Source organism: Ovis aries, chromosome 16 (assembly GCF_016772045.2).
Source record: "Ovis aries strain OAR_USU_Benz2616 breed Rambouillet chromosome 16, ARS-UI_Ramb_v3.0, whole genome shotgun sequence".
Taxonomy (NCBI): domain Eukaryota; kingdom Metazoa; phylum Chordata; class Mammalia; order Artiodactyla; family Bovidae; genus Ovis; species Ovis aries.
In genome coordinates, this window is record NC_056069.1 from 65,087,340 (window position 1) to 65,103,508 (window position 16,169).

Below are 16,169 nucleotides of genomic sequence, written 5' to 3' on the forward strand. Positions count from 1 at the left end.
TGGGGATTGGGCTTTTCCAGTATTGAATATTGGAAATGTATTAAATTCTGGAGAAGGGAATGGCAATCCACTCCAGTATTTTTGCTTGGAGAATCCCATGGACAGAGGAACCTGACGGACTACAGTCCATGGGGTCACAAAGAGTCAGACACGACCAAACAACTAGACCACAATATATTATCATATGCTGCATTATTAATCTAATTTCTGCACCATGATTAAAATGACCAGGTGACGAATTCCTAATGATATATCAACTTCACCTTTCATCAGGAATTCTTTCTTACTTTTACTTCCTATTTTGTTAGAAAATGCATGCTTGATTGTTCACCAAAGTAGGCAAAAATATGGACTTGTGGAAACTCACATTTGCTAAATTCAAATATGATTTTTTAATATTATACTAATGATATAAGAAAAAATTAAGCCCCCCAAAAGAGTTAATTTATACTTGTTCTACCCTGAGGAGATGGTTGGGAATAGGCTTAAGAAAATGTGCTCGCTTTTGCCTTAGGTATGGCCTGGTTTTGTCTGTCTGGTTGGTTGGTTGGTTTGGTTTGTTCTGTTTTTGGTGTGTTTGTTTTGGGAAATGTGATGACATGTTACATACGTCACTCCTAAGAAACCAAGACAGGAGCACCAGGCTTCCCTCTATCTGAACATGCAGATAGTTTGATGAACAGCTGGGATGAGAATGAGATATGCTGGGTTTTTTTGCACTTTGATGGACAGAAATCATGATTTAAGAAAAGAGTACAAATCCAGCAGTTAGCTATTACGTTTCCTGTGAGTCACATAGGTGTTTGGTACATTCCAAAATGCAAAGGTGAGACAATAAAAGGATAAAGCAGAGTTCTTTATCTTCAAGGACCACTACCATCCAGAGGTTGTGGATCACCCACCCAGCTCTATACCCAGCACTGGGTTACTTCTGGGGATACAAAAGGTAAATGAATGTGGCTGCTTTTCTGGATATACATGTATGCTATTTGGATGTTTTGGCAGAGCTAGACTCAACAGATAGAGTCTCTGAGTGGCAACATCTTGCCTGCCTGTCGAAATGGTTTGCTTCAAAATAATGTTTGCATTGTAAATCTCTTCTGAGGGCTAAAGAGTAGTTAATAAAGATGTAGACTTATAATGAAAAAAGCTAGTAGGAGACTGTTATGCAAACTAGAATTTTCAGCTTTTGTATTCATGAAAGAAACATATAGGCTAGCAGGTTAAGGGTGAATTCTTAACTCACTGTTTCTGACACTTTGAAATCTCCTATGAGTCCCCAAGGGGAGAAGTCTTCTACGTGCTTTACTGCTGTCGGTGTGGTCTCAATCAAGCCTGTATTTCCTTTTTTTTTTTAAGTACACAGATTAATTATATTTAAATATTATATTCATTCCATCTTGGAACAGATGTCCAGAGTTACTACATCCTGCAAAACTGAAACTCTATACCCATCGAACTATTCCCCATTACCCTCTCACTCTGTTCCTTTACAACCACTATTTTTTAAATGTATTTATTTTTAATTGAAGGATAATTGCTTTACAATACTATGTTGGTTTCTGCCATACTTTAACATGAATCAGCCATCGGTATACATATGCCCCCTCTCTCCTGAGTCTCCCTCCCGCATCCCAACTCATCCCACACCACCAGATTTTCACAGAGCCCCAGTCTGAGCTCCCTGAGTCATATAGCAGATTCCCTGGCCATCTATTTTGTAGATATGGTAATATATATGTTACCATGCTACCCTCTCCATTCGTCAACAACCACCATTCTACCTTTGGCTTCTGTGACCACCTCACATTCTTCGTATAAGCGGAATCAGAAAGTATTACCCTTTTTGTAACTGGGCTACTTTAATTAAAATAATGTCTTCATGCATAACCCATGTTATAGCAGGTGGCAAGAGTTTTCTTTTTTAAGGCTAACATTTCATTGTACATATATACAACATTTTCTTTATCCATTCATCTGTCTATATGGACATATGGGTTTTTTGGCCTCTTGACTATTGTGAAAGTGCTCGATGTGAACAATGCTCTTTGAGATACTGATTTCAGTCTGTGCAAGTACAAGTATTAGTGGCTCAGTGGTGTCTGACTCTGTGATTCCATGGGCTGTAGCCTGCTGGGCTCCTCTGCCCATGGAATTCAGTCTGTATTTCTTAATATCAATTCTTCTCCACCTCCTCCTCCTCCCTCTTCTTTTTGCCTTTTTTTTTTTTTGGTGAGAATGTTTAAGATCTAGTTTAAAATACATATAAAATATTAATATTGTGTTTTTAATTATAGTCGTCAAGGCACCATGCTGTACATTACATCCTCAGGATTTATAACTGAAAATGTATAAGCTATGACTTACATCAGTTCCTTTTCCCCTCCTCCCAGCCCTTGATATTTACCATTCTATTATTCTATTATGTTTCTATAATCAGCTTATCAGCTTTTTTAAAGAAAAGTTTCCATATACAAATGACACCATATAATATTGGTGTTTCTCTGTCTGGTTTATTTCACTTAATGCCATCCAGGTTCATCCACGTCATCACAAATGGCAGGATTTCCTCCTTTTTTCCAACTGAATAATTTTCCATTGTGTGTATTTTCTTTATGCCTTCATCCACCAAAGGGTGTTTAAGTTGTTTCCATACACTGGCAACTGTGAACAATGCTACAATGAACATGGGAGGGTAGATATTTCTTCAAGATACTGATTTCAAGTCTTTGGGATTTTTGCCCAGAAGCGGAATAGCTGAATCATATGGTAGTTCTATTTTTAATTGTTTGAGGAACCTCCATACTGTTTTCCATAGCAGCTGTATTGAGTTACTTTCCCAGCAACAGTTTATAAGGATTCCCTTTTCTCCACATCCTCATCAACATATTTTGTCTCTTTTCTCTTTGATAATAGATTGATTGTAATTACTCTAGGGTCTTGTACAAGAGCTTTGTGGAATTACATCTCTTTCTTTCAAATAAATGAGTATTTGATCTGAGGAAATCTTCAGTCACCACTGGTATATCTGAGATGTCTGCATTTTAAATTGTGCAAAGCGAAAGTACCACCTACCCTCCAAGGATTTTATTTAATTCCAAGTATCAGTATGTTTAATTGGAAAGAGATTTTTGAAGATAAATAGTGTAAGTCTTAAGAGATCCAGCCACCTTTAGGGACTGTTTTAAAATTATTGCATGAATTCTTTCTTGATTTTTTTTCCCCACTGGGGTCTAGGACTGGTAGGCCACAGGCGAATCTGTCATTCTCTCATCCGCTCTCATTATTTGTTATTATCATCTGCCTTGGGGGCTTGTAGCTTAATAAAAAAATATTTCCTTAAGGTATGTTACAAGTAAAGGAAAATTAGTCAGCTTTACCACCTCATTTTATGCTAATATATTAAATTATGAGCTCTGAAGAAATTAACAAGGACATGAGATCAACTACTGTCTCTTCCTTTGAGCAAATTAAAATGCAATAAGTACAGATATTCTGTAACCATCAAGTATTAAACTCCTTTCCTCTTTTTTTTCTCCTTTTAACATAATCAAGGCTGTAAAACCTAAATAAAATCTTCCATCTAGTTCAACCCCTTCCACTAGGAAAGAACAGCATCTGATCTGGAGGAGTAAAGTCACTGTCTGTCAATGGCAGGACTAAGGGATGTGCACGCCGTATGCACACACGGGCTCCCAGGCGGCTCAGTGGAAAAGAGCCTGCCCACCAGTGCAGGAGATGCCAGAAGACGCAGCAGGGTCCCCTGGAGGAGGAAACGGCAGCCCACTCCAGCATTCTTGCCTGGAAAAAGTTAGACACAACTGAGCGACTAAGCAGGAAGGCATTTATATGTGTGTGTATGTACACACCATATATATTACATATATATATATATATATATATATATATACATGTGTGTACATAACTTAGAGTATCATTCCTTCCTAAATAATCCTGTATTTATTTAGTGACACATGATAAAAAGTATAATGAAATCTGGAAGGTGATACATAGTTTTCTAAAGACTAGTAGGAGAAAAGTTGTAAGATTTCTATGGCAAAAAATACTTTCATGTCTCTAATTAAATGCACACTTAAAAAAAGGAATAGTATTCAATCTTAACTAAATAATATCAACTCTGCTGTGGCCACCACCCTCTTAATAACCAATCGAATTTTACACAAAACCCTAATGAGCTTACAGACAGCTGGTCAACCCAAAGTCCTGACATGGGAGTTAAGGCAGGTGTCAGGTTGCACGTGCCAATCAGAGTGATAACTCCATCCCCACGGCTCCGCTGCAAAGCACCATCTGCCCCCAGCACGCAGGCTGTTACTTTGGCTTGTGCCCTGTGGCATTTGGTGACAGTGGCGCTCACAGTCAGTGCCTTTGGAGGAAGCATTTAAACACTCACTTCTTCAAACCCCAACTAGGTCATGATAGCAATTTGTCAACAGATGCCTTTGGAATATGCAGAACTCAGCACATTTCGTTCATCTGGCCCCAATTCTAAACATGACTTTGGTTTGTATGACAGTCATGGTGTTTAAAATGTCTCTAAAGAGCACCCGCGATCATGTTCTCTCTCAACCCAGTCACTAAAATTTTGTAATTCATGCACTTCCACATCACACACACACACACACACACACACACACACACACACAAAGGTCATGAAGACTTAGTGGTGTAAGGGATTTATCAAAATTCTGGTTGGAAGAAGAATGGCGTTGATGCCATCTGACACTCACCTGAAGACACATTATTGCAACATAGGGTGTTGTAGGGATTTTTGAAACAGTGTCTTGATTCAGTTTTGAGACCCTGGCCAAAAGACTAGTTTCTCTTCTTAAGCAATTGATAAAGTCTGTGCCCCAGCTGATGTACAACTGATGCTTTTGAATTGTGATGTTGGAGAAGACTCTTGAGAGTCCCTTGGACTGCAAGAATATCAAACCGGTCAATCCTAAAGGAAATAAACCCTAAATATTCTTTGGAAGGACTGATGCTGAAGCTGAAGCTCCAATACTTGGGCCACCTGATGTGAAGAGCCGACTTATTGAAAAAGATCTTGATGCTGGAAAAGACTGAAGGCAGGAGGAGAAGGGGATGGCAGAGGATGAGATGGTTGGATGGCATCACCGACTCAATGGACGTGAATTTGCGCAAACTCTGGGAGACAGTGAAGGACACAGGAGTCTGGCGTGCTATAGTTCATGAAGTTGCAAAGAGTTGGACATGACTTAGCAGTCTGAACGACACAACAAATGCCCCAACTACTTCCCCTGTGGGACTCTGACACTCCAGGCCACTAGGAAGCCATTGTAGCTGCCCTGGAACAGTTATCAATCAACTAAGGCCAGCTCTGTGCCCCAGAGCCCAAGGATTGACTCCAGTTAGCCAACTCACAGAGAGCTCTCAAGCCTCACTAAGCCCACCCAGATTGCTGTACCAAGGTATGGTTTGGTGGTCCCCTGTTCCCAGATGTGGCCCAGAGCTGTCTTCCCTCCTTCAGAGCCAGAAGTAACCAGGGCTCGGCCTTTCATCTATTTGAGCATCTCTGTGTCGTATCCTGCCATCCAAATAATGTATAACCCTATGTGTGCTGTGCTTAGTCACTTAGTCCTGTCCAACCCTTTGTGACCCCCTGGACTGTAGCCCACCAGGCTCCTCTATCCATGGAAATTCTCCAGGCAAGAATACTAGACTAGGTGGCCATGCCCTTCTCCAGGGAATCTTCCCAACCCAGGAATCGAATCCAGGTCTCTGCATTGCAGACAGATTCTTTACCATCTGAGCCACGCAGGAGGTCCAAGAATACTGGAGTGGGTAGCCTATCCCTTCTCCAGAGGATCTTCCCAACCCAGAAATCAAACAGGGATCTCCCACATTGCAGGCAGACTCTTCACCAGCTGAGCTACCAGGAAAGCCCCTGTAATCCTACATAACATCTTCTAACTACAAAACAATGTTGATTTGAGTAACTGATACCCCATTTCTCTAAGTTCCTTTGTGAGGCAGACGTCTTTAAAGCGCAGAAATTTCCACACAAACCACACAAATGTTACTGAATACACGCTAGTTGTTTGGTTTAAAAATCACTAGTAGAAGGCACGGTCAGAAAGTTATCAAGAAATGCCGGGTGTTTTCATTGTAATTTTTGTTTATGGCATTCTCAGACCATGATGTAGAGAACTCAATCTGTTTCCACTGAAGATCACCCCCGGGTACTTGGCATATGCTCACGCTAAGTCGTTCAGTCACGTCTGATTCTTTGCTAATGTAGCCCGACAGGCTCCTCTGTCCATGAGATTTTCCAGGCAAGAATACTGGAGTGGGTTACTTGGCATGTAATATATATTAATTCACCACATGGAGTCTTATGTTAAGTGATAGATTTGCTAACTTCCCTCACAAACATTTACTGAAGTCTGTTACAGACCAGGTCACATACAAGTCACTGGGAGTAGAGAGATGAGAGACAAAGGTTGTTCAAGGCCAAAGGGATGAGCCTCACTACATCAGAGTCTGTCTCAAACAAATGAAACCTCCTTAGAATAGTTAGCAGCACAACATCTAAGTGTAACCACTGTCCCAGTGCTCTGAGTGACCAGCTGCTTGGGGTAACAGCTTTCACGGTGAGCTGTAACACTAGTCTTCCTTTAGTTTCTTTCAGTACAAAAGTCAATATACTGAGTGTGTTTGAAATTTGCTTTCATATAAAATTAAAATTCAGCAGGCTGAATTGCTTTCCAGTTTGTCTTTTACAACATGAAATGCAAGGTTTATAGTTAATTACAGCCTGCTAGGAGGAAAATATTTCCTCAATACGAACTGTGCCCAAAATACTCCCATATATTTGGAACCCAGTATGCCACAACCATTTTGTTCAATACAAGTCTTCCTTGACCAAGCACTGATCATAAAGACTGCTCTTGAAAGCACCTTTCTCCTCCGAATCACCGGGATCCCTTTGAGATGAGGGATCTAGCAGAGCAGCCCCAGGACAGGGCTGTGCTCCAGGAATCCTGCCCACTCCTCCCCACGGGGAGTGAGTCCAAGCTCCATCTTGGTCTTTCAGCTGCTGGGCAGACTGGCCAGCACTGCTCCTGAAAGGGGTGTTGACTGCCTTCATCTGTCATTGCACACTTGCCTGGCTCCATCTCTGCAGAAATGTGTCAGGTGGGGCTCAGAAAGACACCTGAAACTCACCTGAAACTCACCTGAAGCTCAGTCTGCTTACCACATCGCGTGGATGACCACAGCAAGCACCTTCCACGAGCAAGGGAAAGATGGAACAGAAGGAACCTCCCTTTGTTCTGCGGAACATCTTGGTGTGTTGGAACCCGTACAGTTGTGAAGAAGAGATGAAGGGAGATTAACTGTGCAGCGAATCTGGTTGATAAAAGAGGGATGAATGGGAGATTCCTCGGGAAGGTGAAAACGAAGGAGACTTCCCTCTGAGGAGGGCAGACTGGATAGTTATGCGGGGAAGGCGAGAGGGAGAGACGACCTCTGGGGAAGGAGAGGACTCACCTTGAATTTGTGGCTTCTTTGCTTCTCTGCTCCATAAGCACGTGCTCTTTCCTCACCATCTCCTCCCTTCTGGCTGCACCTCACTCCATCTTCATCCTCAGTACAGAAAGCTTTCTGTATGTACAAATGTGTGATGAAGGTGGACTCCTTGTCATTTATTTTGTTTGTTTGGTGGGAATTAAACTTCTGATGTTTGAGAAACTAAATACAAATTATTTTCCCAATCTGACCCTCAAGTATCAGAGAATGGTTAGAGAAAATATGGGATAAATACACAAGGTTTTCCAAGAAGAAGCTGACAGCCCAGTCCCCCACTGACCAGTGGTGTCACTTTGGGTCACTTTCAGCCATCCACTGTTGAGTTTAACAGTTACTCCTTAAACACTTGAAATGCTAATCAGAGGAAATGCACAGAATGGGAAGAATGCATCCAGGAGCAAAAAACAGGCTGGACTCTCTGAAGCACACGGGAAATCTAGAAAAACTGGCCAGGTGGTACAGTGGTAAAGAATTAGCCTGACAGTGCAGGAGATGCAAGAGACGTGGGTTCAATTCCTGGGTTGGGAAGATCCCCTGCAGAAGGAAATGGCAATGCATTCCAGGATCCTTGTGTCGAGTATCCCATGGACAGAGGTGCCTGTCCGGCTGCAGTCCACCGGGCTGCAAAGAGATGTGACCAAACACATACGCACACATACACACACACACAGCCTACAACAGAAGTTTTTGCTTGAACGTTGTTTGAGATGTACTTGGTGTGATCTGGGTGCAAATGAAGACAGTTCAGTTCAACAGACGCACTGACATTCTCTAAAACACGCACCTTGCCCTTACTACATCACTCCACGTGTGAAATGTCATCTCTGGTGAAAAGAGTCCTCCAGGCCAGTCTGACCTCTGCGAGAGGGGGATTCCTGAATGAGAGCACTTTCCTGGTCTGTCATCTGCTGGGAAGCGGTGCTGGGCTGGAAGAATGGGCACTCCAAAGTCAGGTGGGGACAAGTAGAAAGAGTTCATGTACTTGGTGCTGTCTATCATTACAGGTTGTTACAATGAGCGAGGCAGACCCAATGAAAGGGGCCTCTCTCATAGCTTCTGACTGTTCCGCATACTCACACACTTGTAGCCACAGGGCAAAGGAGGGGACGTGGGCACTGACGGAGGGCAGAGGGCTTGATCCTCCTGGGGAGCAGATCTCCACAGACTCCCAAGGCAGAGAGCCGCCAACACTCAGTTTATGGGCTTTCCCCGCTCTGAAGATCCCTCTGAACTCAGACTTATGAGACTAGCAAGTCTCGTAAGAGATCAGGTCTCTTGCCTGGTCTAATTCTGGGCAGTAAGCATCAGTTGCTCCAACTCCTCAGCTGGGTCACATGTCTTCTCTGTTTTTGGAATTGTAAATAGAAGATAACAGGGGTTGTTTCAAATGGTTGTTGGGGATGAGAGATGGTTCATTTGAAGTACTCAGCCCTGGGTTGGTACCTTACAATATTTTTCCGAATGCTTGTTTTCTTCCTTTCTGCCTCTTAACATGTGCAGAGAGGGGTCCAGGAAGCTTCAGGAAGGCGTTGGGAAAGAGTCCTTCCTTCTGCCGACCTTCAGACTGCTCCTGATAAGCCTGGAAGGTGCCCCTTTCTTTGCCTTTCCTGGAAATGGGAACGTCAGAACACTAGGGAAAATTCCATGTTTCAGGACATAACAAGTTTTCTTAGATGGGATTCTTGTTTCCTCTTATATCAGTTTTTGTGTTCGCTTTCGTCCCACTGGTAAGCTAGCCCCTCACCTCAGAGCCGTTAGTCTGACTTATTCAGCCAATGAATTCCTGAATTGGGCTCTGGTGAGAAGTCTGAAGAGAAATTACTTTGTATCCCTTTAGTGGACTCATTATCCACAGAAACACTTCCATTCTTTCTTTGAAAAGTGAAGTGAAAGTGTTAGTCACTCAGTCCTGTCTGACTCTTTGCAAACCCATGAACTATAGCAGGCTCCTCTGTCCGTAGGATTCTTCAGGCAAAAATGCTGAAGTGGGTTGCCATTCTCTTCTCCAGGGGATCTTCCCCATCCAGGGATTGAATCCTGGTCTCCTGCATTGCAGGCAGATTCTTCACCATCTGAGCGACCAGGGAAGACCATTCTTTTTTTTACTGGACTCAATTTCACAGGGATCACTAGGTTTTTTTATGATTTTCAGTCTCTAGTGATCCCACAGTTGTTGTGTTTTTTTGTTTTTTTTTTCTCCCCATCTATTTTGGTCTCACCTAATTTATTCAGGGAAAACAATTTATATAGCCATTGGCCATGGCTTTGCAGTGGAAATTATTACAACTTTGTTTTTTTCCTGAGTTACAAAAAAATCATCTCGTTTATATTAAAATATTATTACACAAAGTATTACAAATTAATTTTTCATTAAGATGAATATGTTGTAATATTTTTATTGAAGTATAATTGATCCAGAATATTATTAGTTTTAGATTTACAACAAAGCGATTCAAACATACATATATATACTCTTTCTCAGATTCTTTTCCCTTGTAGGTTGTTACAAAATATTGAATATAGTTCCCTGTACTATACAATAGGTCTTGATTGGTTGTCTATTTTACAGATAGCAATGAGTATTTGTTAATCCAATATTCCTAATTTATCCCTCTCCGCATTTCCCCTTTGGCAACCATTTATTTTCTATGTCTGTAGGTCTATTTTTGTTTTGAGTATAAATTCATTTGCATTTGTATTTTTATTCCACACAGAAGCGATATTGTGTGATATTTGTCTTTCTCTAGCTTACAGTATGATGACTTCTAGGTCATATTTCTGCTAATGGCACTACTTCCAATCTTCTAATTTTATGGCTTAATAATATTTCATTGTCCAAATATACCAAATCCTCCTTGCCCATGACCTGGCTACTGTAAACAGTGCTGCAGTGAACATCAGGGTGCAGGCATCTTTCAAGCTATGGTTTTCTCTGGATAGACACCCAGGAGTGGGATTGCAGGGTCATACGGTAGCTCTATTTTTAATTTAAAGGCATCTCCATACTGTTCTCCATAGCGGCTGCACAAATTTACATTCCTACTAATGTGTAAGAAGGTTCCTTTTTCTCCACACCCTCTCCAACAGTTATTATCTGTAGACTCTTTGACTTCTATAAGATTGTGAAGAGTTTCTGCAAAAACAAAGCACCATTTCCCTGCCAATGACTAGATCCCTTGGAAGAAAATGTCTCTTGGGTGATGGCTGGTAGGCAGCTACCATATGTGAAATACTTCCTTTGCATCAGCTTTGATGTGCCCCCTAGAGGATGGGGAATAAAAACCATGAGTAAGGTCAGTTTTATCTCCTGAAGATGAGCCCAGAGTCCCAGGATCCTCATGAGGCAAGCATCTCCCCATATTCTGATAATTCCCCCTCCATCTCCCCATCTGATTTACTGCCCTTCCCACATTTGAGTTCGTCAGGCACTGAGTAAGCGGCTCTGGGCACCGGTGATGGAAACGCCAGGGTTATGTGGGATCGTCCATGCCCTTCGGGACCTTGGCACCCAAAGGCAGAGCAAGAATCTTAATAGGCGCCTTGAGTTAAAGCGAGACTGAGATGCAAACTTCATGACATGGAGACTTGAAAGATAAAAACAAAACCCAACTAAAGAATTACAGTCACCATTAGCTTTTTGCACCAATCTAGGTTTTTGTCTCATCTTATTTTAATTGCCAAACCAGAATCCCTGGACACCTGTAACATTTGGCATTTTGGCAATGGGCTCTGAAGTAGAAATTAGATTAATTTCTGAAGGCATCACCTGAAGGGTGATATGGAAAGAGGATAAAAAGAAATCACTTGCCTTTGGGCACAGTGGGAATTCTCAGGATGAAGGGACTCTTTGAAGAGTTTTTGCTCTCAGCTCTGAATTTAAACTCAAATCTGCAATTTTGTGGACCAGTCATTAATTTTCAGTAGTTATTGAAAGGGGCAGGTGTCAGTGGCAATCCATGTGGAAATGAAATAAAGACTGGAGATGCGAGGGTCTCACTTACCTGCCCCAAATCCACTGCCCAAGTAATCCATCTTGTGAAAAACAACAGAGATTAAATTTTTAAACATTTTTAGGCAGCAAGAAAAATAAAAAATAAATCACATTCTGCTGGTTTGCAGAGTTCAAAGAGCAACGACATTTCCATATCATATAATTATGAATTCATTTTGACATTGTTTTCAAAATTAGTATTGTGCTGTGAAAAAGAAACCATCATATTTTGTATTCTTTGCTAGCATGCATAGCATCAATATTGATATTTGTAACACTGGCACAAAGTATAAAATCCCCACAAAATATTTAATGCTTTAAGGAGAAGGATATTTAATTATACTCTACTGGAGAGTTAACCCCTGCCCTTTTCATTTATAAATATTCATTTCCTTTTCATCTTCTTCACATTTGCTGTCTCATGGCTGAAGGATGTAAAATTGGTTTTTGGTAATTAGGGTCCAGATAATGCTGCTAGTGGGAGGATGTGGGAAGGATAGGAAATGGGAGGTGGGAAAGGATATTTCTCTTCAAAGGAAGTGTCACTCATCTGAAGGGGACTTGCCTGGGGAGGACGTGTGTGTTGCAGGAGAAAGGACACTGATGGGGGGGGAGGGAATGATGCCCTGGGGTCCCTACGCAGCTGTGCTACACATCCTATGTTTCTATTTTCCTAGTTATCCTTGGCACCTGTATAATGACTTGCACCTTGTTTTCACTTTTTATTTTGTATTGGACTGTTGGAGAAGACGCTTGAGAGTCCCTTGGACTGCAAGGAGATCCAACCAGTCCATTCTGAAGGAGATCAGCCCTGGGATTTCTTTGGAAGGAATGATGCTGAAGCTGAAACTCCGGTACTTTGGCCACCTCATGCGAAGAGTTGACTCATTGGAAAAGACTCTGATGCTGGGAGGGATTGGGGGTAGGAGGAGAAGGGGACGACAGAGGATGAGATGGCTGAATGGCATCACGGACTCGATGGACGTGAGTCTGAGTGAACTCCGGGAGATGGTGATGGACAGGGAGGCCTGGTGTGCTGCGATTCATAGGGTCGCAAAGAGTCGGACACGACTGAGCGACTGAACTGAACTGAACTGATAGCTGTTTAGCAATGTTGTGATAGTTTCAGGTGAAGAGCCAAGGGACCCAGGCATGCATATCCATGTATCCATTCTTCCCCCAACTCCCCTCCCACCCAAACTGCCACATAGCATGGAGCAGAGTTCCCTGTGCTATATAGTAGGTCACTGTTGGTTATCCATCTTAAATACAGCAGTGTGTACATGCCCAGCCCAAACTCCTTAACTGTCCCTTCCCCATCCTCATCCTTCCCCATGGCAACCATAGTTAAGTCTATGAGTCTCCTTCTGTGTTGTAAGTAAGCTCATTTGTCTCATTTCCACATATAAGGGATTAATGACTTGCACCTTATATTCCGTTGTTAGGGCTGCCGTGACAAAATATCATAGTCTGGGGGCTTAAACAGCAGGATTTTGCTCACGATTCCCAAGGCTGCAAGTCCAAGATCAAGATGCTGGCAGGTTGGCTCCTCCTCCAGCCTCTCTCCTCGGCCTGCGGACGCTAACTCCTTGCTTCCTTGCTCTGTCTTCACATGGGCTTTCCTCTGCACCTGCATCCCTGGTGTCTCTTTGCTTTATTTCCTTTTTTTTATAAGGACGTCAGTCAGGTTGGTTTAGGACCTACTCTAACAGACAAGGTGGTTCAAGTGAAAAAGAATCTGCCTGCAGTGCAGGAGACCCAGGTTCGATCCCTGGGTCAGGAAGATCCCCTGGAGAAGGGAATGGCAACCCACTCCAGTATTCTTGCCTGGAGAATTCCATTGACAGAAGAGCCTGGGGGACTGCAAAGAGTCGGACACCAGTATGTGACTAACAGTCCATGGGGTCACAAGGAGTTGGACATGACTGAGTGACTGACACACACTAACAGCCTCTCTTTAACTTAATCCCCTCTGTAAGGTCCTGTCTACAAATACAGTTAAGGCATTAATATGTGAAATTGAGTTTGAGCAAACTCTGGGAGATAGTGAAGGACAGGGAAGCCTGGCGTGCTGCAGTCCCTGGGGTTGCAAAGAGTTAGCAAATGAACAACAATATGAAATTGGGGAGGACACGATTTTGTCCATACCACATCTCGTAATTTTTTCCCATTTATCTTGTTTCATTTGACACGTACGTGGAAGATCTTATTATTCTTGCAGCTTTCAGATGAGGTGACAGGTCAGAGAAGTTAGGAGTCTGCCTAAGGAAACTCAAGACCTCTGACTTCCACTCACAACACTCCCCCACCCACCTTGGAAAAGATTCAGTCTCCCACTGCTGGAACAAGCTCAGGCTATAATAAGACGCTGTCTGACTTCCTCAGGAGAATCTGGTGAGGCCGTCAGGGGTGTACCCCAATGGGCTTTGTGCAGGCAAGGATTCCCCCACGGGCCCTTGTGAGATCTGAGGAAAAGGGTCTAGTTTTCAGTAAAACGCTGCATTCATTCACAATGAATTCACATCCCAGTTTTTCACTGAGACGTTTTCCACTGGCCTCTTTTCCTCCAGCTTTATAAGTTAGTCTGGAAGAATAAGGTGAAAGGGAGGTAAGAGGAAGATGGCGCCCGAAAGGCCACTAGCGGCTGCCTATTTCTTCCTCTTCAGTGGAATAAATTGCTCTCAAGGAGACACCGGCTATATTTTATTTTGCCAATAAATATAACAAATGAGCTTGAGTTTTTGCTATTGTCTGGTAATCCTATTTTTCTAGTTAAGGCAAGGGAGGTATTTTTTTTATCAAATAAATCTGATTCTTGAAATTCTTTATCTGAAGCCTGTTTTTCTGCCTTATCAGTGCCCACTCTGCCATTAGTCATCATCCGTACATATTTTACTTTGCCTACAACACACTACTTGTCACTTGACACTAGGAGGTTTCTTTCTGTGCTTGAAGGGAAATTGAGTGAAAGAGAGAAGGGAGGAGGGAGGGGGAGAGAGCACACAGGCTGGACAAGACCTCGGTAGCACGAGGCCTATTTTTTCAACTCTCAAGATCTTGCTTATTTCCTTCACTTCCTGTTCTTTGGGTTGGGGGCCAACACCCTCCAGTTCACCAAAGTTCAAGTACTTCCCCAATCTCTTTCTTTCCTGACTTTTTGTGGTGCCATGTATATACCTCAAACATATGTAAATATTTTATATACTTTTTAAAATGTATTTATTTTGGCTGTGCTGGGTCTCCGTTGCTGTGCCTGGGCTTCCTCTAGTTGCAGTGAGCGAGGGTTGCTTTCTACTTGTGGTATCTGGGCTTCCCCTTGCAGTGTCTCCTCTTGCTGTGGAACGCAGGCTCTAGGCATGTGGGCTCAGTAGTTGGGGTATTTGGGCTAATTGCCCTGCGGTGTGCAAGATCGTCCCAGACCAGGGATTGAACTGGTGTCCCCTGAATTAGCAGGCAGATTCTAAAACACCGGACCACCAGGAAAGCCTTCTATAAGTACTTATGACAGTCATTGGCCAGTATAACTTTTCATTAGAAAATGAGGAAACTAAAGACCTCTGGAAGACAAGGGTTAGGATTAATCCACTGCCTCTACTAACAGTGAGTAGAGGCCCCTCATCCGGCTTCTCTCTTCTCTGAAACACAGAAATCAGGCCAGTCGATAACCTAACAGCAGCCTCTAAGTGTTCAAGCAAAAGGAAGAGTCACATGTCTCTCACATTAAGCAACAAGCTAAAAATGGTAAAGCTTAGTAAGGGAGGCATGTTGAAATTTGAGACAGGTTGAAAGCTAGTCCCCTTACCTAAACAGTTAGCCAAGTTGTGAATGGAGCACAAAAATTCTTGAAGAAAACTAAAAGTGCTGCTCAGTAAACACGTGAATGAAAAGAAAGAAAAACAGCCCTGCTGCCAACGTGGAGAAAGTTTGAATGGTTGGGATAGAAGATCACATCAGACACCACATTCCCTTAAGCCAAAGCCTAGTCCAGAAGAAGACCATCACTCTCTTCAAATCCACTAAGGCTGAGAAAAGTGAGGTGCTGCAGAAGAAAAGTCTGAAACTCACAGAGGTTGGTTCATGAGGTTTAAGGAAAGACTCCCGCCTCAACAACATGAAAGTGCAGGATGAAGCAACAGTACCAGCGTAGAAGCCGCAGCAGTCAGAAGATATGACGGAGATAATAACACAGGCGGTTACACCAGACAACATATTTTTAATGTAGACAAAAAAGCCTTTTTTGAAGGAAAAAAAAAATGCTATCCATGACTTCCTTAGCTATAGAGAGAAGAAGTCAATGCCTGACTTCAAAGCTTCAAAGGACAAAGAGGCTAATGCAGTTGGTTACTTTAAGTTGAAGCCATTGCTCATTTACCATTCTGAAATTCCTAGAGCCCTTAAGAATGTTACTAAATTTGCTCTGCCTGTGCCCTGCAAATGGAACAACAAAGCCTAGAAGACTGCACGTCTGTTTATAATACAGTTACTGAATATTTTAAACCCACTACTGAGACCTACTGCTCAGAAGGAAAATAAGATTCCTTTCAAAATATTACTGCTCATTGACAATGTACCTGATCAAGCAAGAGCTCTGATGGAGATGTAC